At 52.0% G+C, this 22,366-nt stretch overlaps 1 protein-coding gene across 1 annotated transcript in view; it reads right to left on the bottom strand.

Annotated features, from left to right (window-relative positions):
• Window positions 1-10,680, bottom strand: part of atp7a (ATPase copper transporting alpha) — a 144,011-nt gene extending 133,331 nt beyond the window's left edge. Inside the window, exon 1 of the mRNA XM_038774532.1 lies at window positions 10,291-10,680. The gene's annotated coding sequence lies outside the window, so the exon portion shown is untranslated. The remainder of the gene's footprint in view (window positions 1-10,290) is intronic.
• Between the last annotated feature and the right edge of the window lie 11,686 nt (window positions 10,681-22,366).

The raw sequence follows: 22,366 nt of genomic DNA on the forward strand, positions 1-22,366 counted from the left end.
CGTAGATGTAACCTGTTGGTCATTCTGGGTGAGTGTGCTTAACACTCAATTTGGCTCTGTTTCTTTACTTAGCTCTGGAGTCGCCAGGTGTTGTTAAGATACTGCCACAAGTTCAAGGTGAAGTTCAAAGCAATAAAACCATACACCAATTAGTAAGTTCAAACAACTGAGTTTATTATAATACAATTATAATAACTACCCATGCACACGCTAAAAGGATTAAGCTATTCCTACCACTAAATAAACTAATACTTATCTCGAAGGAACTGCCGGGTCAGGGAACAAGGCCTCTTGCTCTGCTCTGGTCTGCAGACTTCAGGTTGGTATAAGTTAAAAGGGGTCAGGAGTGTCTATCTCTGGTAGCGATCGTTGTGAGACACTTACTTGCTGGCGGCTGCTGTCCGAACCTCTCTCTCTCTCCTTCAGGGTCTTCTTGGCAAAAGCTGGTCGAGGTGCTGGTCCACGGAGAAGTGCTGGTCAAAGAGAGAGGAGGGCTGGACGAGAAGACTGAACCATGTGTGGGACCTGTCTTTTATAGGTCCCAGGAATCCGCACCCCTTTGGGCGGACTCCCTTACCTGCTTGGAATCGATTGGGTCTCTTCCCAATCGATATGTTTGAATCCCCCCAATACTGAGGCTGTTCCTTAGCTAATGGGCGGGCTCTCAGGCTCTTTGTTTTCGAACCCTGTTGGTACCTGAGTGTCTGGTATTCTTCACAATGTTGCAGTTGCTTCCCCATTTGTGTCCATTGTATCTGGAATTGTTCCATTAACATGCTAATTATCCCGGTGATTGCCTCATTAGTATGCGGAACGTTCGTTTCGGTGCTGTCTGCTTTCTTAGCAGACAGAATCCACACCTGCTAGGTGCAGCCTGCTGGGGCTGCAAACATTGTCCATTTTATCCTGTATGCTTTGCATTCCTCCATTTTGTATTTAGGGAAATGGCCAACTGCGGTGGCTACAAACCTCCACCAAGGCACCAGAGATTGAGGCACTCCAACATCCAGTGGAGGGAGCAGGATTGAGCGTGGCCACATAATCCCGTGATGGTTCCACCAGAGCATCCGCATACTTCCATGCACAGGGTGCAGACCAGCACGGAACAAAGGGTTGCCAAACCCAAACATAAAAAGAAAATAATTCACAAACTAATTCTTAGAACAAGAAAGAGAAGAATGGGAGAGCCAGCTCATCCCACTGGCAAAAACAAAAGAAAAGAAACTAATATGGTGATTGACAAACCAGAGACAGAAGAAACAAAAAGCACACAACGAAGCATAAACACCATCGTTGGAAGAGACAAACAAAGAAGAGGCTGGTGACACACGTCTGGCAGTCTCAGAGGCATGCCTTTCAAAGGCACAGTGTAAAGAGGATACAAAGCAAGAGACTGGCATGCAAATCAGTCTTCGAAGAGGCTGGCAACAGCCCAAGTGATCACAAGGGTATCCCATGAGGGAGGCACAATGAGCTGTGCGAAAGGAACGGACACTGACCAGGTATATCATGTTTATGGACACTAGTTAAATCTGTTATATTGTTTATGCATATTACCAATGTATAAAGTAAAGATAATAATCATGTTTGTAAACAAACCTCAATATCTCCGAAGGAAGGGGGATGTGGTGATATGCCTGTCGATAATATTACATGTATTCAGCAATGTGACCTCCCACAGCAGGTGGCGCCTGATATGAGTCAGGACACGTTCGGCTATCTTCAGAAGGTTGTAAGACGTACATTAGCACAGTTGTGCAAAGGGGTAGTTCCAGGGGAGTCTGAAGAAGCTCTATGTTAACTTGCTCTGAATCTGATCATTGCCTTACCACATGTACATTAATAAATCCTAGTTCTGGCTAAGTCACCAGCAGTTCTGTCGATTCATTGCGAGACAAAGAACACGGAACACAACACAGTACACTGCATCAATTGGGGAGCATGGAGTGAGGCACTGCGTAGGGTAAACGGGACCTCCTCATGTGTAAGGATGAGCCTGATACAGTTTATGGTGGTGCACAGGGTGTATTTGACTCGGGCGAGAATGAGTGGGTTCGGGCAGCATGGTGGCGCAGTGGTAGCACTGCAGTCTCATGCCGCCGAGGTCCGAGGTTCGATCCCGGCTCTGGGTCACTGTCCATGTGGGGTTTGCACATTCTCCCCGTGTTTGCTTGGGTTTCACCCCCACAACCTAAAGATGTGCAAGGTAGGTGGATTAAACACGCAATATTGCCCCTTAATTGGAAAAAATTAATTGGGTCCTCTAAATTTAAAAAAAAGAGAATGAGTGGGTTATTTCAGGAGGTAGCAGATGAGTGTGAGAGGTGTGAGTGGGGGCCGGCAAATCACGCGCACATGTTTTGGGGTTGTGAAAAATTGGGAAGATTCTGGGCGAGTGTTCACAGTCTTCGCCAGAATAGTGGAGGAGGAGGAGGTGGACCCGGACCCTTTGGTGGTGATCTTTGGGGTCTCAGAGAAGCCGGAGCTCATGGAGAGGAGGAAGGCCGATGTCTTGGCCTTTGCCTCTCTGATTGCATGGCGGCAAATTTTGCTGGAGTGGAGGTCGGCATTGCCACCGGAGGTAGCGGCTTGGTTGGGTGACCTGTACAACTTCCTATGGTTAGAGAAGATAAAGTATGAGTTAAGGGGCTCTTCGGGGGGTTTGAGGAAAGGTGGGGATGTTTGTGACCGTGTTTGAAAAGCTGTTCGTCGCGGGGGAGGGTGCAAAAGAGGAATAATCTGTACAGACTGTATAGTTGATTGTGGAGGAGCATGTTTCCTGGGGTCTTTGTTCGCTGTAACCTGTTTTGACACGTTTGTAATAAAATACATTTTTAAAAAACAATACAGTACACCCCGTGCAGGTGATGGATGTGAGTGAGTACTCAGCAGATGGACGGGGGTCAGACTATGGTACAGATTGTATGCCATAAAATAAGCAGCTCCTGCGCTCAGTTCTCTGCAGGTTATCATCCCCCCCTCCCACCCCCTCGACAGTAACCCGTTGACAGTGCCGACACAGTCCCATCACACTGGATTGATGTAACACTGGGAGGGTGGAAAAAGGGGAGGGGAGAGGAGGGGAGAAAGGTGAAGGTGGGACAGCATAGGGGGATTGGGGAGAGGGAGTGGGAGGTGTTGCGATGACGGACTAGGCCACGTTCTATCTGAAGCGGGAGATCATGAGGGCCTCCCTGGCCCTCCGGGCTTGCCAGACCCTCACCGCTGCTGCCTGTCCTCTAGCCTCCGGCTGGTCCTCCGGTTTCTCCCAGGGATCATCCTCCAGCCCCTCCTTATCCAGCACCTCCTCGGAGGTGGCCACATGTTCCTCCTCCTCCACCTCCAGCATGCCATCCCACTGCTGAGCCAGGTTGTGGAGGACATAACAGACCACTACAAAACGGGTGGCCCTCTGGGGGGTGTTCTGCAGGGCACCACCGGAATGGTTGAGGAATCTTGAGCACACCAATGCACCGCTCAATGACAGCCAGGGAGGCTGCATGGGCCTCGTTGTAACGGGCCTCCGTCCTGGCGCCATCAGCCAGGTCCTAAGCTGATACCCTCATCACCCAAGAGCCAACCGGCCATCCTGGGCTGGTGCTCGAAGAGGCCAGGGATTTCCGACTGCCCCAGGATGTAGCTGTTGTGCACACTCCCTGGGAAGTGTGCACACACATGCATGATCTTCAAGTAGTGGTCGCATTCGAGCTGGATATTCAGGGAGTGGAACACCTTTCTGTTGGCGTAGGACACTCTCTGATGGCTCAGTACATGCAAGGCGACATGAATGACACCTCTTCCCTGGAACTAAGGGTGTGAGTCTGACAAACAGCGATGTCTTCCACCCTGGGACCCTCCAGAGTCCCCCCCCCCCCCCCCTCCTCTCCCCCCTTCCACACACACACACCTGGTCGCAGCAGGGCCCCTCCTCAACGGGCCCCACACCCTGCACCCAGACACCTGCACATAACGTTACCTTGACTGGGCGCTGTTGCGCACACCCACCCTCCAGCCAAGGACATGTCCACAGGGCTGGGGCCTATCCTCTGGGTGTTCGGATGTTGGCTGCTGCGTCTGTGGTGTTGTCTCCCGCAGTGTTCAGCCGCAGTGTCCACGCATCGTGGTCTAATTGGGACACTTGGCAATAAGCCCCACATGCTACGTGGCACTCCTAGCCACGTGAATCCACTTAGGATGTGTGAAGTGCTCACGTAACTATGATTGCCAATTCCCTATTAGCTTCAGCCGCAAGGCCAGGGGCCTCCATGGTCAGTGGGAGGTATGGGTGGTCAGTAGGGCAGACAATCAGAGACTAGGGGTGCCCCTGGAACAGGTAAACATAATCTAGGGGATGGCATGGTGGACCCACCCCCAAAGAACATATGACATAGGAGCAGAATTCGGCCAGTCGGCCCATCGAGTCTGCTCTGCCATTCAATCATGGCTGATATTTTTCTCATCCCCATTCTCTTGCCTTCTCCCCATAACCCCTGATCCCCTTATTGATCAAAAACCTATCTATAAGATCCTGGCCACCAGGATAGAGGATTGTGTGCCAGGGGTGATACACGAAGATCAGACAGGATTTGTCAAGGGATGGCAGCTCAACACGAATGTGCGGAGACTGCTAAACGTTATCATGATGCCAGCAGTGGAGGGGGAGGCGGAGATAAGCATTTGATAGAGTTGAGTGGGGGTACCTGTGGGAGGTGCTGGAGCGGTTTGGATTTGGGGAGGGATTCATCAAATGGGTGAGGCTGCTCTACGCGGCTCCGATGGCGAGTGTAGTTACAAATGGAAGGAGATCGGAGTACTTTAGGCTCTACCGTGGGACCAGGCAGGGGTGCCCCCTGTCCCCCTTGCTCTTTGCACTGGCGATTGAAATTCTGGCTGTGGCGTTGAGGGAGTCAGGGAGATGGCGGGGTCTGGTGCGGGGTGGGGAGGAACATCGGGTATCGCTGTATGCGGACGACCTGCTGTTGTATGTGGCGGACCCAGAAGGGGGAATGCCGGGGGTGATGGAGCTGTTAGCGGAATTTGGGGGCTTCTCGGGCTATAAGTTAAATTTAGGCAAGAGCGAGGTATTTGTAGTACACCCGGGAGATCAGGAGGAGGGAATTGGGAGGCTCCCGTTTAAGAGGGCAGTGAAGAGTTTCAGATATCTGGGGGTGCAGGTGGCCAGGAGTTGGGGGACTCTCCATAAGCTTAATTTTACCAGGCTGGTGGAGCAGATGGAGGAGGAATTTAAAAGGTGGGACATGGTGCCGCTATCGCTGGTGGGTAGAGTGCAGTCCGTCAAAATGACGGTTCTCCCGAGGTTCTTGTTCCTTTTTCAGTGTTTGCCCATCTTTATCCCTAGGGCCTTTTTTAGAAGGATGACTAGCAGCATCATGAGCTTTGTTTGGGCGCATGGGACCCCGAGGGTGAAGAGGGTCTTCTTGGAGCGGGGTAGAGATGGGGGGGGCTGGCGTTACCCAATCTCTCGGGGTATTATTGGGCGGCCAATGTGTTGATGGTGCGCAAGTGGGTGATGGAGGGGGAGGGGGCAGCATGGAGACAGATGGAGAGGGCGTCCTGTGGAGATATGGGCCTGGGGGCCCTGGTAACGGCGCCGTGGCCGCTCCCTCCTACGAGGTATACCACGAGTCCGGTGGTGGCGGCTACCCTCAAGATTTGGGGGCAGTGGAGGGAACATAGGGGAGAAGTAGGGGGCTCGATGGAGGCTCCGTTAAGGGGAACCATCGGTTCGTCCCGGAGAACATTGATGGGGGATTTCAGGGTTAATACAGAGCGGGCATCAGACAGCTGAGGGACCTGTTTATTGATGGGAGGTTTGCGAGCCTGGGGGAGTTGGAGGAAAAATTTGGGCTCCCCCGGGGAACATGTTCAGGTATCTGCAGGTAAAGGCATTTGCTAGGCGGCAGGTGGAGGGATTCCCTTCGCTTCCCGCGAGGGGGGTGAGCGACAGGGTGCTTTCGGGGGTCTGGGTCGGAGAGGGGAAGATATCTGATATCTACAAGGTTATGCAGGAGGCGGAGGAGGCGTCAGTAGAGGAGCTGAAAGCTAAGTGGGAGGGGGAACTGGGGGAACAGATCGAAGACGGGACATGGGCTGATGCCCTGGAGAGGGTTAATTCTTCCTCCTCGTGTGCGCGGCTTAGCCTCATCCAATTCAAGGTGCTGCACCGGGCCCACATGACTGGGACAAGGATGAGTAGGTTCTTTGGGGGTGAAGACAGGTGTGTCAGGTGCTCGGGGAGTCCAGCGAACCATGCCCATATGTTCTGGGCATGCCCGGCACTGGAGGAGTTCTGGAAGGGGGTGGCGAGGACGGTGTCGAGGGTGGTGGGATCCAGGGTCAAGCCAGGATGGGGACTCGCGATTTTTGGGGTTGGGGTGGAGCCGGGAGTGCAGGAGGCGAAAGAGGCCGGTGTGCTGGCCTTTGCATCCCTAGTAGCCCGGCGAAGGATCTTGCTACAATGGAAGGATGCGAGTCCCCCAAGCGTGGAGACCTGGATCAATGACATGGCGGGTTTCATTAAGCTAGAGAAGGTCAAATTCGCCCTGAGAGGGTCGGTACAAGGGTTCTCTAGGCGGTGGCAACCTTTTCTCGACTTTCTGGCTCAACGATAGGGTACGGGGACAGTAGCAGCAGCAACCCGGGGGGGGGGGGGGGGGGGGGGGGGGAAGGGGGGGGGAAAAGGTGGGGGGGGGGGGCGGACGATGACTATGTTTGTTTATTTAATTTAAATTTATTTTGAAGTTCTTTTGTTGTTCATTGGGGTTGGGGGGATGGGATACATGCGTCGATACGGTCTGGGGGTGGTACGGTTATTATGGGTTATTTTGTTGCATTTCATTGTTTGTCGTTATGTTTTATATTTTCTGTAAAAAATTCCAATAAAAATTATATTTTAAAAAAAACTTACCTCGATGGGGAAGGAGACGGAGATTAACAAGGAACTGTGAGGAAAAATGGAGAGCTGGAAAACAGATCCAGGCGACAGAATTTGAGGATTGTGGGGCTGCCCGAAGGAGTTGAAGGGCCGAGGCCGACTGCGTATTTTGCTGGGATGCTGGCGCAACTATTTGGGGAGGGGGAGGATCTCTTCCATTATGAACTGGATCGGGCTCATCGGTCGTGGAGGCCTGAACCAAAGGCGAGTGAGCCGCCAAGGGTAGAGACTCTGTGCTTCCGTAGGTACAGTGTGAAGGAGAAGGTCCTGTGCTGGGCCAAGCAGAAGCGGGTGGTGCAGTGGGCTGGAGCTGGTATACGTGTATACCAGGACTTTACGGTGGAGCTGGCGAGGAGGCTAGCGAGGAGGCGGTCTGCTTTCAATCGGTTGAAGAGGGCACTCTACATTAGTAAGGTGCAGTGCGGCATTGTATATCCAGCGAAGCTGAGGGTGACTTCCAAGCTCAAGGACTTTTATTTTGGAACGGCGGAAGCAGTGGAGGAGTTTGCGAAGGCAGAAAGACTGTGGCAGAACTGAGAAATTGAGAAATGGCCATGTGCCGATTGTGGTGATATGATCTGCATACTTGTCTGCCATTGGGCCAGAACGTCGGCTTACCATTGGCCCTGGTCGGTCATGTGCCTCTCGACCGATTGGCTGAGAGGCTGAGTTAACCACGCCTCTATTAACGAGGTATAAATGGTCAGACGCCTGACGATCGTCCCTTTCCATTGTAGACGATCGCAGAGCTGTGTTCTAGTCAATTAAAGCCAGACTTTGGTAAATCACTCGCCTCGCGTACAATTGATGGTACATCACCGATGTAACCTCATGACTGTATTTTCTTCTTTTTTTATGTTTCACTGCGTGCGGGTGTATGGGATAAAGGAGCCAATGTTATATATATTTGGACAAGGGAAGTGATGGGACTTTCACTCGAAGTGAGGGCTCTTTGGGGTGCAGGTGGATATGCCGGGTTTGTGTGCTAAAAGGGGATTTCTGGGCTTTCCAAGGGCCGGGCATGGGGGAAAAGGGACCTGGGCGGGGGCCTCCACACTGGCCGGTTTAAGCTGGCCAGTGAACGGGAGTGAGGTGGGGGGAGGGGCTGCGGCCATCAGAGCCTGGCAGAACAGGGTCCGAGTGGTCTAGCCGGGGTGGAAAGTTGGGAAGGAACCGAGGTTGGGGGGAGGAGTTTCAGAAAAGGCAGTGGATGGGAGGAGTTTGGGGGGGTGGTTTACAACTCTTGGGTATCATGTACGTTACTCTTTCAGAGGTTGGATGGCGTTGAGTGTGGGGGAGGGGGGGGGGGGGGGTTGTGGAGTGGACTCTATGGTGACCATGGGCGGTCCCGGACTCCTTTTTTCTTTTTCTTCATTGTTTTTTGTTTCTACCGTGGGAGGGTTTGTTTTATTGGGTGCATATATTGTCAGGTGGGCCGTTGTTTGGGGTGGTGGGAGGATGGGATCGTTGTTATTGTTAAAGGGATTGATTTTGTATTTGTTACCGTTTACTGTCTGTGGGTGGGGTGTAAATTTTTAATGAAAATGTGAAAATGGAGAATAAAAACATTTATTTAAAAAAAGCATCTTCCCATTTAGAAAATAGTCTTTGCCTCCATTTCTCCTTCCAAAGTGCATAACCTCACACTTTTCCACATTGTATTCCATCTGCCACTTCTTTATCCACTCTCCTAGCCTGTCCAAGTCCTTTTGCAGCCTACCTGCCCCTCTACAATTCTTTGTATCATCTGCAACCTTAGCAACAGTGCCTTCAGTTCCTTCTTCCAGATCATTAATGTATATTGTGAAAAGTTGTGGTCCCAGCACCGAACCCTGAGGCACACCACAATCACCAGCTGCCATCCTGAAAAATACCCCTTTATCCCCACTCTCTGCCTTCTACCAGTCAGCCAATCCTCTATCCATGCCAGGATCTTACCCTTAATACCATCGGCTCTTAACGTATTTAACAGTCTCCTATGTGGCACCTTGTCAAAGGCCTTCTGGAAATCTAAATAAATCACGTCCACTGGTTCTCCTTTGTCTAACTTCCTTGTTACTTCCTCAAAGAACTCTGACAGATTTGTCAGATATGACCTCCCCTTGACGAAGCCGTGCTGACTCAGTCCTATTTTATCATGCACTTCCAAGTACTCCTAATCTCATCTTTAATAATGTACTCTAAAATCTTACCAATGACCGAAGTCAGGCTAACTGGCCTATTACTCCCTCCCTTCTTAAACAGGGGCGTAACATTAGCCACTTCGCAGTCCTCTGGAACTCTTCCTGCGTCCAGTGATTCCTGAAAGATCATCACCAATGCCTCCACAATCTCCTGAGCTATCTTTTTCAGAACCGGGGTGTAGTCCATCCGATCCCGGTGATTTAGCCACCTTCATTCCTTTCAGTTTCCCCAGAACTTCCTCTTTAGTAATGGTCACTGCACTCATCTCTGCCCCCTCGTTCTCCTGGAGTTCTGGCATCCCACTGGTGTCTTCCACCGTGAAGACTGATGCAAAGTAACTATTCAGTTCATCTGCCATTTCTTTGTTTCCAATTATTACGTCTCCAGCCACATTTTCCGGTGGTCCAATGTTTATTTTTGCCTCTGTCTTACCTTTTATATATTGAAAAAAACTCTTCCTATCCTCCTTTATATTACTAGCTAGCTTGCACTCATACTTCATCTTCTTATACAGCACGTTAGCATAGTGGTTAGCACAATTGCTTCACAGCTCGAGGGTCCCAGGTTCGATTCCCGGCTGGGTCACTGTCTGTGTGGAGCCTGCACTTTCTCCTCATGTCTGCGTGGGTTTCCTCCGGGTGCTCCGGTTTCCTCCCACAGTCCAAGGATGTGCGGGTTAGGTGGATTGGCCATGCTAAATTGCCCTTGGTGTCCAAAAAGGTTAAATGGGGGTTACGGGGATAGGATAGATACGTGGACTTGATTATGGTTCACTTTGGAAGGGCTGGTGCAGACTGAATGGCCTTCTGCACTGTAAATTCTATGATTCTCCCCCCCTTCTTGCATTTTTAGTTGTCCTCTGCTCGCTTTTGAAGGCTTCCCAATCCCCTGGCTTCCCACTAATCCTCGCCACTTTGTATACTTTTCCTTTAGCTTTTATGCTGTCCTTGACTTTCTTCATCTGCCTTGTCCTCCCCTTAGCATGTTTCCTCCTCCTTGGGATGAATTTCTGTTGTGCCTCCCGAATAACCCCCAAAAACTCCTGTCATTGCTGTTCCACTGTCTTCCCTGCTAGGCTCCTTTTCCAATAAACTCTGGCCAGCTCCTCCCTCATGTCTTTGTAGTTAGTTACCCTTATTTAATTGTCATACCGTTAGGGGTCCTCCGGGTTCACACGATCCAGGGGATAGCATGGTGGACTTGCACGCAAGCAAGCCGGATACTCCATTCCGAACTGTACCTTGCTTTTGTAGAGCGTCACCTTGGCCTTGTTGAACCCAGCTCGCCGTTTTGCCAGTTCCGCCCCGACATCCTTAAAAAATTAATATTTTAATTGAGGCATTTTTGCATATGTATAAAGAAATATCAGAAGACCAAAATACCACAGGAACAAAGAAAACAGGCTGATGCACTATCAATTACCACAAAGACGAGAGTAGTGGAATAATCGAGGCTTTATTGAGCAAAGGTGTTATGCCTCCTGTAACTGGAACAAGAATGGCTGCAGCACTGGCGAGCACACAAATTTTATGTCGCCTACTGGGCGGAGCCAGCAGGCAGGGATTTACCCATGTACCTCTATTATACAAGCCTTACCGTAATACATATAATACTGCTAGTGGTGACTACCACATTCACCCCCCGTTAAAAAAATGAGTCTGGAGGGGGTGGTGGAAAACATTACAAGTTCAGTCTGTCGGGGGCCTTGACCCTCCTCTGCGATCGCCTCAGTCCTGGTGGTGATGTGGGCGCCGACTTGGTCACCTGTGACTGCGGGAGCGTGTTGTCCTGGTCTTCGTCACCCCTGAGTGGAACCAGTGGGAGGACGGATCCTACTGGGGCAGGGGCAGCGGTTAGGTTCGCTGGAGGGAGGGTGAGTGGCGCAGGGGGAATGAGGCAGCTGGGGGGGGGGGGGGGGGGGGGGCCGTTGTTGGGGATCTAGCGGGTGCCAGGTCCCGGAGGGAGACTGTGTCTTGACGCCCGTCGGGGTGTGCCACGTAGGCGTACTGCGGGTTCGCGTGTAGGAGGTGGACTCTTTCGACCAAGAGGTCTGACTTATGGGTCTGCACATGCTAGCAAAGGAGGACGGGTCCAGGAACTGTCAGCCATGTTGGGAGCGAGACCCCGGAGGTGGACTTCCCGGGGAAGGTAAACACATGTTCGTGAGGGGTCTCGTTAGTCGTGGTGCAGAGGAGCGAACGGATGGAGTGGAGCGCGTCAGGGAGGACCTCCTGCCAGTGGGAGAGCGGGAGATTTTTAGACCGCAGGGCCAGCAAGACGGCCTTCCAAACCGTCCCTTTCTCCCTCTCCACCTGCCCACTTCCCCAGGGGTTGTAGCTGGTCGTCCTGCTCAAGGCAATGCCGTTGCTGAGCAGGAACTGACGCAGCTCATCACTCATATAAGAGGATCCCGATCACTGTGGATATAGGTGGGGAAACCGAACAGAGTGAAGATACTGTGCAGGGCTTTAATGACCGTGGCAGAAGTCTTATCAGGGCATGGGATGGCAAAAGGGAACTGGGAGTACTCGTCAATCACGTTCAGAAAGTACGTATTGCGGTCGGTGGAGGGAAGGGGCCCTTTGAAGTCCATGCTGAGGCGTTCAAAAGGGCGGGATGCCTTCACCAGGTGTGCTCGATCTGGCCGGTAGAAGCGCGGCTTCGACTCTGCGCAGACTTGGCAGTCTCTGGTGACGGTCCTGATCTCCTCAATGGAGTAGGGCAGGTTGCGGGCCTTGACGAAATGGAAGAACCGGGTGACTCCCGGCACATGTACCGCGGGATAGGGCATCAGGGGGTTCGTTGAGCTTCCCCGGCGATACAAAATCTCGTAATTGTAGATGGAGAGCTCGATCCTCCACCTCAAGATCTTGTCGTTTTTGATCTTGCCCCGCTGTGTGTTGTTGAACATGAAGGCAAACGACCGTTGGTCAGTGAGGAGAGTGAATCTCCTGCCGGCCAGGTAATGCCTCCAATGTCTCACAGCTTCCACAATGGCTTGGGCCTCCTTTTCGACAGAGGAGTGCCGAATTTCAGAGGCATGAAGGGTGTAGGAGAATAATTTCACGGGCCTGCCCACCTGGTTGAGGGTGGCTGCCAGAGCTACGTCCGATGCATTGCTCTCGACCTGAAAGGGGAGGGACTCGTCGACCGCGTGCATTGTAGCCTTGGCGATGTCTGCCTTGATGCGGGTGAAGGCCTGGTGGGCCTCAGCTGTTAGGGGGAAAACTGTGGACTGAATGAGTGGGCCTTGTTTGCTTAATTAGGGACCCATTGGACCCAGAGGGAGAAAAACCCCAGGCATTGTTTCAGGGCCGTGGGGCAGTGGGGGAATGGGAGTTCCATGAGGGGGCGGATGCGATCGGGGTCGGGCCCGAGAACTCAATTTTTCACGACATAGCCAAGAATGGCTATGGTGCGGAACATGCATTTCACCTTATTGTACGTGAGATTAAGGAGTTTGGTGGTCTGGAGGAATTATTGGAGGTTTGCGTCGTGGTCCTGCTGATCGTGGCCGCAGATGGTGACGCTATCTAGGTACAGAAAGGTGGCCCGCAGTCTGTACCGGTCAACTATTCGGTCCCTCTCTCGCTGAAAGACCGAGGCCCCATTAGTGATGCCGAAAGGAACCCTAAGGAAGTGACAGAGGCGGGCATCTGCTTCGAATGCAGTGTATTGGCGGTCCTCCGGGCAGATGGTGAGCTGGTGGTAGGCAGATTTCAGGTCCACTGTTGAAAAGACCCGATACTGCGCACTCTGATTGACCATGTCAGATATGCGTGGGAGGGGGTATGCGTCGAGCTGCGTGTACTGATTGATGGTCTGACTGTAGTCAATGACTATCCTGTGCTTCTCCCCAGTCTTTACTACTACCACTTGAGCTCTCCAGGGGCTGTTGCTGGCTTCAATGGCCCCTTCCCGCAGAAGCCGTTGGACCTCCGACCTGATGAAGGTCCTGTCCTGGGCACTGTACCGTCTGCTCCTGGTGGCGACGGGTCGACCTTAAGGGTTGTGAGGCCGCACACCGTGAGGGGGGTAGGAGTCTGCCGAATTTTAAGGTTAAGCTTTGGAGGTGGCACTGGAAGTCCAGGCCAAGTATCAGGGCAGCGCAGAGGTGGGGGCAGAAGTAGAGCCGGACGTTGCTAAAATCTACGCCTTGGACGGTGAGGGTCACGATGCAGTACCCCCGGATTTCCACGGAATGGGATCTGGAGGCTGGGGAGATTTTCTGGGTGACCGGGTGTACCGGGAGGGAGCAGTGCCTTACCGTAGTGGGGTGGATGAAGCTCTCCGTGTACCCGGAGTAAAAAAGGCAGGTCAACTCGTGCCCATCGATCTTCACCGTCGTTGTTGCGGTCGTGAGGTTGCGGGGCCGGGACTGGTCCAGAGTGATCGAGGCGAGCTGCGGCAGATGCTGGGAGGCCCCGGGCTGGTGAGCAGTGGTGGAGGTAGCGGCAGGCGATGAACGGCCAGACGAGCAGGGGTCCTGAGAAGCCGTCCAAAATGGAGCCGAAGATGGCGCCGCCCACAGAGCGCACATGGTGGGGGGCATCAAAGATGGCAGCGCCCATGGGCCGCACGTGGTTTGCAATGAAGAAGATGGCGCGCCCACGGGCCGCACGTGGCTGGCGATGAGGAAGATGGCGGCGCCCCTGGGTCGCACGTGGGGGGGGTGCAGGAATGCCGGGCCTGGAAATAGCGGCGACCAACTGGGTCTGGCAAACAGAAACAAAGTGTCCCTTCTTCCCATATCCATTGCAGGTCGCGCTCCGCGCCGGGCAGCGCTGCCTGGGGTGTTTGTTCTGCCCGCAAAAATAGCACTTGGGTCCCCCAGGGTTGGCTGGCTGCCGCGTGGCACAGGCTTGCGGTGAGCTGGAGTCGGCAGCTGGTGGGGCCCATGATGCCCACGAGGGTGCCGCGCGGTCGGGAGCTTACGACTGGACGTTACGGGGGGCCACTTCTAACGAGTAAGCGCGCTGCCTAGTTCCCGCAAGATCAAGCGTGCTCCCTTCCAGTAGCCGCTGGCGGACGTACGCAGACCTCATGCCCGTAATGAAAGCGTCTCAAATTAAAAGTTCTGTGCGCTGGACTGCCGAAACTGCCTGGCAGTAACAGTTCCTACCTAGGATCTGCAGGGCACGCCAGAAATTGTCCAGAGACTCCCCGGAGAGTTGCTGTCTCGTGGCCAGGAGGTGCCTGACGTATAGTTGATTGACTGGTCGAAAGTAATGTCCCTGCAGGAGCTCCATCGCTTCGGAGTAAGTGGGCGCATCCTGGATGAGAGGAAAAATGTCAGGGCTCACCCGTGAATAAAACACTTGGAGCTTCTGCGAATCAGAGGGTTCCTCCGCGGTTGTTCGGAGGTAGCTTTCGAAGCAGGCTAGCCAGTGCTCAAAGACGTAGCGTTGGCTGCTTGAGGGCTCAGCTGCAGGCGATCAGCCTTGATGCGGAGATCCATGGTTTTAAAAAATCTTTGCTCAATAAATTAATGCACTATCAATTACCACAAAGACGAGAGTAATGGAATAATCGAGGCTTTATTGAGCAAAGATGTTGTGCCTCCTGTAGCTGGAACCAGACTGGCTGCAGCACCAGTGAGCACACACATTTATACGCCACCTACTGGGCGGAGCCAGCAGGCAGGGATTTACCCATGTAACTCTATTATACGAGCCTTACCATAATATATATAATACTGCTAGTGGTGACTACCACACAGGCCCCAATATCCCACGATACCAAACCCACAATTCTCCCTGCCCTCTTAATTTTCCCCCCTTGTCCCCTCCCCCCCACACACCCCTCACCCCCACCGACACCTTAATTCACCTTGAAGAAATTGATAAACACCTTCCACCTCCGGGTGAACCCTTCCTTCCCCTCCCCATAAGGTGAACTTGACTTTCTCCAAATGCAGGAATTCTGCCAGGTCGCTCACCCACACCCCCAACTTCGGTAGCTCCGAGTCCCGCCAGCACAACAAGACCGGTTTCTGGCCATCAGGGAGGCAAAGGCCAATACATCAGCCTCTCTTCTCACTTGGACTGCCAATATCATCCGACACCGGCAAATATCGGCACCTCTGGACTCGGGGCCACCCCAGAATCTCGGACATAACATCCGCTCGTTGTCCAGATATCTATGGAGACAGACTATGAAAGCCTGTGATGGATCCCTGGATCAGGGCTTTTGTCGCAGTGACCGGTGGACCTCCTCAGGAGGGCTCACTTTGAATTCCCCCATGAGGAATTACACTAACTACTCCATTGTTGGACTTCTGGTGGCGGCCATGGAGTGAGTGGTTGCACATTTAGTGACTCTCAGTCTAGGTGGATTTTGTTGGTCGTTCCCCACCCGTATGGGGGTCTTTTTGAGGGTGAAAGGTATGCGAGTGCCATGGGAAGGTAATACTCCTCTGGTGAGTCTGATGCATGGATCAGAGGATGAGAAGTGCTACAAGAGGGAGCAGTTGGAGAAATGCAGATCTTGTGGTGCGCCACGGGTCAAGGTAGCGCAGGGCAAGGGGGCAGCACTGCCCGCCCAGTGGTCGACGGAGCAACTGATGGAGTTTCTAAATAATCAGTTCCGGCAGCAGAGGAGAGGAAGGAAGGCTAATAGAACATGGCTAAGGTGGCTGGCCACTCAGGGCAGCAATTGAGAAAGTGGGGCAGAGGCTGGACGTTAAGGGGTTGGTGATACAGAAGGTGGAGGAAGTGGTGGGGAAGCATGAGGAGCAGATGGCCTCACTGGTGGCGGAGTTGGGGATGGTGGTGGACAGCCAGAAGAAGCTGAGAGTAAAGTTGGAACTCCAGCGACAATATTTAAGGATAGTCTGGATGCCCCAGGTATCAAGGAGTAGACTCTGTCAAGTGTGTGGCAAGGATGTTGGAGCAGTTGATGGGGGAGGGGGTCTTTGATCAGTCCCTTGAGGGATCGGCTGCACAGGCCACTGAGGAGGAGGCCGCAGGTGGGGGAAACGTCGAGGACGATGGTGGTGCTGTTGCACTGCTTCTTGGACAAGGAGAAGATTTTGCATTGCGCGAGGCAGACCAGGAGGTGCACCTGGGAAACGAGTGAGCTACAAGCTGTCAGGACCTGGGTGTGGAGCTGGCAATGAGGTGAGTCAGGTTCAACCAGGTAAAGGCTACCCTCTTCAAGAAGGGATGTAGTTTGGGGTTTTGTACCCTACCCTGTCCGCTTGTGGGTGACTTACCAGAAGAGTTTTATTTTGACTCGCAGTAGGAGGCGATGGACTTTATGAGAGACCATGGACTGGGAGAAGTGTGAGGACACTGAACTTTGAAGAGGAACTTTGGGTTTGTGGTAAAATGTCTGGGGTGGGTATTTTGGAGTGGGTTTTAACAAGGGAGCGACAATGGTGAGTGTTGGGTTTTACCCTTTCTTCTTTGTTTGTTGGTGGCTGGGGGAGGGGGTAGATTGGACAGGGTTGGGAAGTTTCATGCCTTTGGCGGTGGCTACCATGCTAGTTGGGCTGGCTAGTTAACAGAAGTGAAGTGGGGGTTGCCAGAAGGAAGATGTGGGTGGGGAATGGGGTTGGTTCTTTATTTGGGGGTGGAGGGGAATGGGGAGGGAGGGTTGCTGACATGGGTGTGGCTGGTGTGGCGCAGTTGGGAAGGGAGAGATGGCAATGGCTATTCGAGGATGGGCCTGGAAGATCGCATGACACAGGATGGGGGCTAGCCCATGAAGGGGAAAGACTGCTCGACAGGGGAGGGGGGTGCAGGGAGCCCTCCCCCCCACCCCCGAGCAGGTTGGTCTCGTGGAATGTGCGAGGATTGAATGGGCCAGTTAAACAATTGCGTGTGTTGACACATCTGAGGAGTCTGAAGGTGGACGTGGTGTTTCTGCAGGAGATGCACCAGAAGTTGGGGGATCAGACGAGTCTGAGGAAGGGATGGATGGGGCAGGTGTTCCACTTGGGGCTGGATATGAATACGAAGGGGGTGGCGGTGTTGATCAATAAGAGGGTGGTGTTTGAGGTGGGGAGCTTTGTGGCTGATCCTGGGGGTAGGTATGTGGTGGTTAGTGGGAAGCTGGAAGGGATGCCAGTAGTCCTGGTTAATGTGTAAGCCCCGAATTGGGATGATGTGGATTTCATGAGGCGGGTGTTGGGGAGGATTCTGGATTTAGATACGGATCAGCTGATTACGGGGGGGGATTTTAATACTGTCCTGGATCCGAGCCTGGAATGGTCGAGCCCAAAGCCGTTGAGAAGGTTAGCAGTGGGTAGAGATCTGGACAAGACGCTGCTGGCGGAGGTGGCTGACTCGGGTATTTGGCAATCGTGTTCGCTGACTATGCACTGCACTGGATGCATTTGCGGGTAGTTCAGGGGGAGGCCCAATGGCCGCCGTGGCGATTAGATGTGGGGCTATTGGCTGATAAAGGTGTGTGTGAGCGGATGAGGGCTGCCATTCAGGGTTATGTGGGGGTGAATGATACGGGGGGGGGGGGGGGGGGGGGGGTCAGAGCTGTGTTATGGGAGGCACTCAAAGCAATAGTGAGGGGGGGGGGAGAGAGTTTATTTTGATTTGGGCTCACAGGGAGAGGGAGGAGAAGCAAGATTGGTTGAGGAGATCATGAGGGTAGATAGGAGGTACTTGGTGTCACAGGGGAGGGGTTGTTGAAGGAGAGGCAGAGGCTCCAGCAGATGGAGTTTGGGTTTGTGTCGATAGGGAAGGCAGTGTGGCTGTTGCGGAGGGCCAGTGGGGCAGTGTATGAAATCGGGAGAAGTCAAGAATGATGCTGGCCCATCAGTTGAGGAAGTAGGCAGTGGCTAGGGAGATTCTTAGAGTGAGGGATGAGGGGAGTAAGGTGGTGATGAATCCAGAGGGGGTGAATGGGGTATATGAGGCCTTTTATAGGAGGCTTTATGAGTCGGGGCCCCCGAGGGGGGAAGAGGGGATGAGGGGGATCCTGGATGGGTTGGAGTGTCCCAGGGTGGCGGAGGGGCAAGTGCAAGGCTTGGAGGCCCTGATTGGGCTGTGGGAGGTGATGGATGGCATGGGGTGATGCAGGCAGTGTAGGCTCCGGGTCCAGATGGGTTCCCAGTGGAGTTTTATAAGACTTTTGGGGTGGACCTCGGGCCACTGCTGGTGAGGGCGTAGAATGAAGCGAGGGAGAGGCGGGAACTTCCCCCTACTTTGTCCCAGGCTTTTATCTCCCTGATTCTTAAAAAGAATAAGTACCCGGAGCAGTGAGGGTCATACCACCCGATATCGCTGTTGAATGTAGATGCCAAGTTACTGGCAAAGGTTCTTACGTCACAGATTGAGGACTGTATTGCCAGGGTTGATTGGGAAGTTGAGTCAGATTTTGGGAAAGGAAGGCAGTTATCGGCAAATTTCAGGAGGTTATTGAATGTGATTATGATGCCCTTGGTTGGGGGGGGTGGGTGCACAGAAGGTTGATGGCAATGAACGCAAAGAAGGATTTTGATTGGGTGGAGTAGCTCTATTTGTTTGAGGTGTTGGGGAGGTTTGGTTTCGGACAGGGGTTTGTGGATTAGCTCTGGTTGCTGTGTAAGGTGCCAGTGGCAAATGTGCGGACAAACTGAGTGAGTTTGGGGCACTTTTGGTTTCAGATTGGAGCAAGGCAGGGATGTCCGCTCTCCCCATTGCTTTTCGCCTTGGTAATGGAAACACTGGCAATGGCGCTCAGGGCACGAAGGATTGAGTTGGGGGGGGCAGGGGTTTCGAGCATAGGGTTTTGTTGTGCGCAGATGATCTGCCATTATATATTTCGGACCCGTTGGGCTGCATTGGGGAGATCATGGAGATTTTGGGGTAATTTGGCCGGTTTTCGGGATATAAAGTGAATCTGGGGCAGAGTGAGGTATTCCTGATCAATGCTAAGGGGCAGGAAAGGAGGTAGGGGAGCTGCCGTTTAGGGTGAGCTTTAGATACCTCGGTGTCCAGGTGGCGCAGGGCTGGAGCCAGCTGCAAAAGTTGAATTTGGCTCGATTGGTGGAGGGGATGAAAATGAATTTTAGGAGGTGGGAGGGGGTGGAGGATAGGTGTGGGCAGTGCACGGGGGGAGCCTGCGAATCATGTCCACATATTTTGGGCATGTCCAAGACTGAGGGGGTTCTGGCAGGGGTTCTCAGATGTTATGTTTGATGTTCTGGGGGTAAGGGTGGTCCGGAGCTGGAGATATTTGGGGTGTCGGAAGACCTGGGAGTACAGGGGGAAGAGGGACCAATGTATTTGCCTGATACCCTGGAGACAGATTTTGCTGGGAGAAAGATTTTATGTTGGAGGGACCCGGAGCTGCTGAAGGCAATGGTTTGGGTGAGTGACCTGGCAGAAGTCCTGCGGTTAGAGAAGATCCAATTCGCCCTGCGGGGGTCGATAGAAGGGTTCACTCGGAGGTGGAAACCGGTCATTGATATCTTCAAGGAGGATTGAGGGGTCAGCAAGGGGTGGGCCGGACATGGTCGGATGTTGGTGTTTGAAGGGCTGAAGGGTTGGGGTTGTTGAGTAGGTCGATGTTATAGTCTTTTGTTGTTCTTTGGTATTCTTTTGATATTTTGTGTATTAATATTTTATTGAAAAGCCTTGAATAAAAATATATTTTTTAAAACTCCGTTTTCCATTTGATGCAACAGCGACACGGCAGATCTGACATTTTTTTTAAAATTCAGAGTACCCAATTTTTTTGCCAATTAAGGGGCAATTTAGCGTGGCCAATTCACCTACCCTGCACATCTTTTTGGGTTGTGGGGGTGAGACCCATGCAGACACGGAGAATGTGTATACTCCACACTGTCAGTGACCCGGGGCCAGGATCGAACCCGAGTCCTCAGCGCCGTGCGGCAGCAGTGCTAACCACTGAGCCACCATGCTGCCCTAGACTCTGCCATTTTCACCTCTATGCCCCGAGGGCCTTCTGAATTTGATGAGGGGCCTCTATTCGGCATCAGGTTTGTAATGTATCCTCCAGCCGTCCCCCTCTGGAGGAGGAACCTACAAACTACAATTACCCCACTTTTCTTCCCAAATCTATGCCCGTTAACAGGGCAGAAGGGTCAAAAACCAAGTCCCTAAACGGGAGCCATCTTGTGTGTGACTGCTCACCTCATCGCCACTACCAGAAGTCCAACAACGCTAAGTTTTTACAGACTGACAGAAACACTCAATCATCATAATCTGGCCAGATATGGACACAAGGACTAAACACTAGAGGAATGATGACAGTAGCTACACTCACTATCAAGGAAATGTTTCACCAAAATAAAGTGAAGTCAAAAGAGGTCAACAGGAAAACTTGACAATCCATCAGTTATGACTGTAGCCAGTCTAGGAATTCTTCGATGAAAAGGTGCTTAGCTCAACCACCTTCAGCTACTTCACTAATTATCTGCCCTCCAATTTAAGGTCAGGAGAAAAGCTGTTCATTTACAATATTCAGCTTCACTGAAGGTTATCTTCACAAGCCCTTGCATTCATCTCTATAATGGGTGGAGACAGTGGACTACAGAGGAGTACTCTCAGTTGCATGTTGGTTGCTAGTTGTGCTCTGGCTCCATCTTGTGAGGGAATGTAATATTACATTTCATGCTGAATACAAACTGTGGCGATGTTCACAATATTCAAAGTTTTATACTTGTGTGCTGGACACAGCTGAAACGAGCATTTTATAGTGAGCATAATACGCTGATTTAAAGTGATTGGCAGAAGAATTAGAGTCGCTATGAGGAAAATAGTGTTTATGCACCGAGTTGACGTGACCCGCAACACACTGCCTAAAAGGTCAATTAAAGCAGATTCAATAATAATTTCTAAAAAATAATTGGATAAATACATAAGAACATTTTTCAGATCTATAGAGAAAAAGCATTCAGATCTATAGAGAAAGAGCAGAAGATTAGGATTAATTGGATAGCTCTTTGGAAGAACCATGATCACTTCCAATGATGGAGATGTGCTGAACGGACACATATCAGGTGGCTCTCCTTCAGACCAGAACCAAAAAGGCAATTTTAGTCGAATTGTGCCAAAAATTCGAAGACAAATTTATCTCAATGGCAAGAAGAGAATAACTACAAAAGAATGCCAGCAAACAGGAGCTCTAGGGGCCAAAGAGACGCAGACATGGCAGAAAGCGCCACAAGCAGCAGGCTGACGAGATGGCGGAACCACGAGGTGAAGGAGCCTTGGCTACCCAGGAGAGGGTGACTAATGACCCAAGCATCAGCCTCTCTCTCTCTCCCCCCCCCCCCCCCCCCACACACACTACGTGGAGACAAATGGAAGATCTTCCTTATGAAGGAGCTGACCACCATGAAAGAGGCGATCAGGATAAAAATCCAGGTGCTGTCAAGATGGTGGTGGCAGAGACGATGATCACCATGCAAAAGGCAATTGACGGGCTGGGACAGAAAGTGGAAACACAGGAGAAGACAATGCTCGACCTGAAGAAGGCCTCGATGGACCAGAGTGACAGGATCGGCGCCCTGGAAGGAGAAGTGAAAAGTGGTGGCCCAAGATGACACAGACTTCATAAAAAAGACCATGCTGGAAATACCCGACATTGACACACACCGACTGATCATGGTGGGGTGGGGAAATGTGACTTCAACTGTGTACAGGACCCACTAACGGACCGATCGAACCCCAGATCGGGAAAAAGGACAGGCATGGCTAGGGAACTGGGAGCATTCATAATAATAGCTTATTGTCACAAGTAGGCTTCAATGAACTTACTGTGAAAAGCCCCTAGTCACCACATTCCGGTGCCTTACAAGCCAGTTGTTTAGCCTACTGTGCTAAACCAGCCCCTTCATGGCACAGATGGGGCGGTGGACCCATGGCGGTTCCTGCACCCAAGTGAGAAAGAATTCCCATTATTTTCGCCGGTATACAAAGCATACTCAAGGATATATTTTGTTGCATTGGGAAAAGCGATGCTTCCAGGAATAGTAAATGCAGAATACTCTGCGGTAGTTATCACCAACTATGTTCCACATTACGTGGATGTTCCACATTACGTGGATGCGAGGTTGGAGATGGGCCGCGCCCAACACCCCACTTGGAGGTTGGACACGGGCCTCTTGGCCGATAAGGTCTTCTGCCAGAAAACATCACAAGTCATAGGAAAGTACGTTACTAATAACCAGAATGGAGAAGTCTAAACTTTCCACGTTCTGGGAAGCACTAAAGTCTGTGATGAGGGGAGAGATTATAGCCTACAAAGGCACGTAGAGAT

Source organism: Scyliorhinus canicula, chromosome 17 (assembly GCF_902713615.1).
Source record: "Scyliorhinus canicula chromosome 17, sScyCan1.1, whole genome shotgun sequence".
NCBI lineage: Eukaryota > Metazoa > Chordata > Chondrichthyes > Carcharhiniformes > Scyliorhinidae > Scyliorhinus > Scyliorhinus canicula.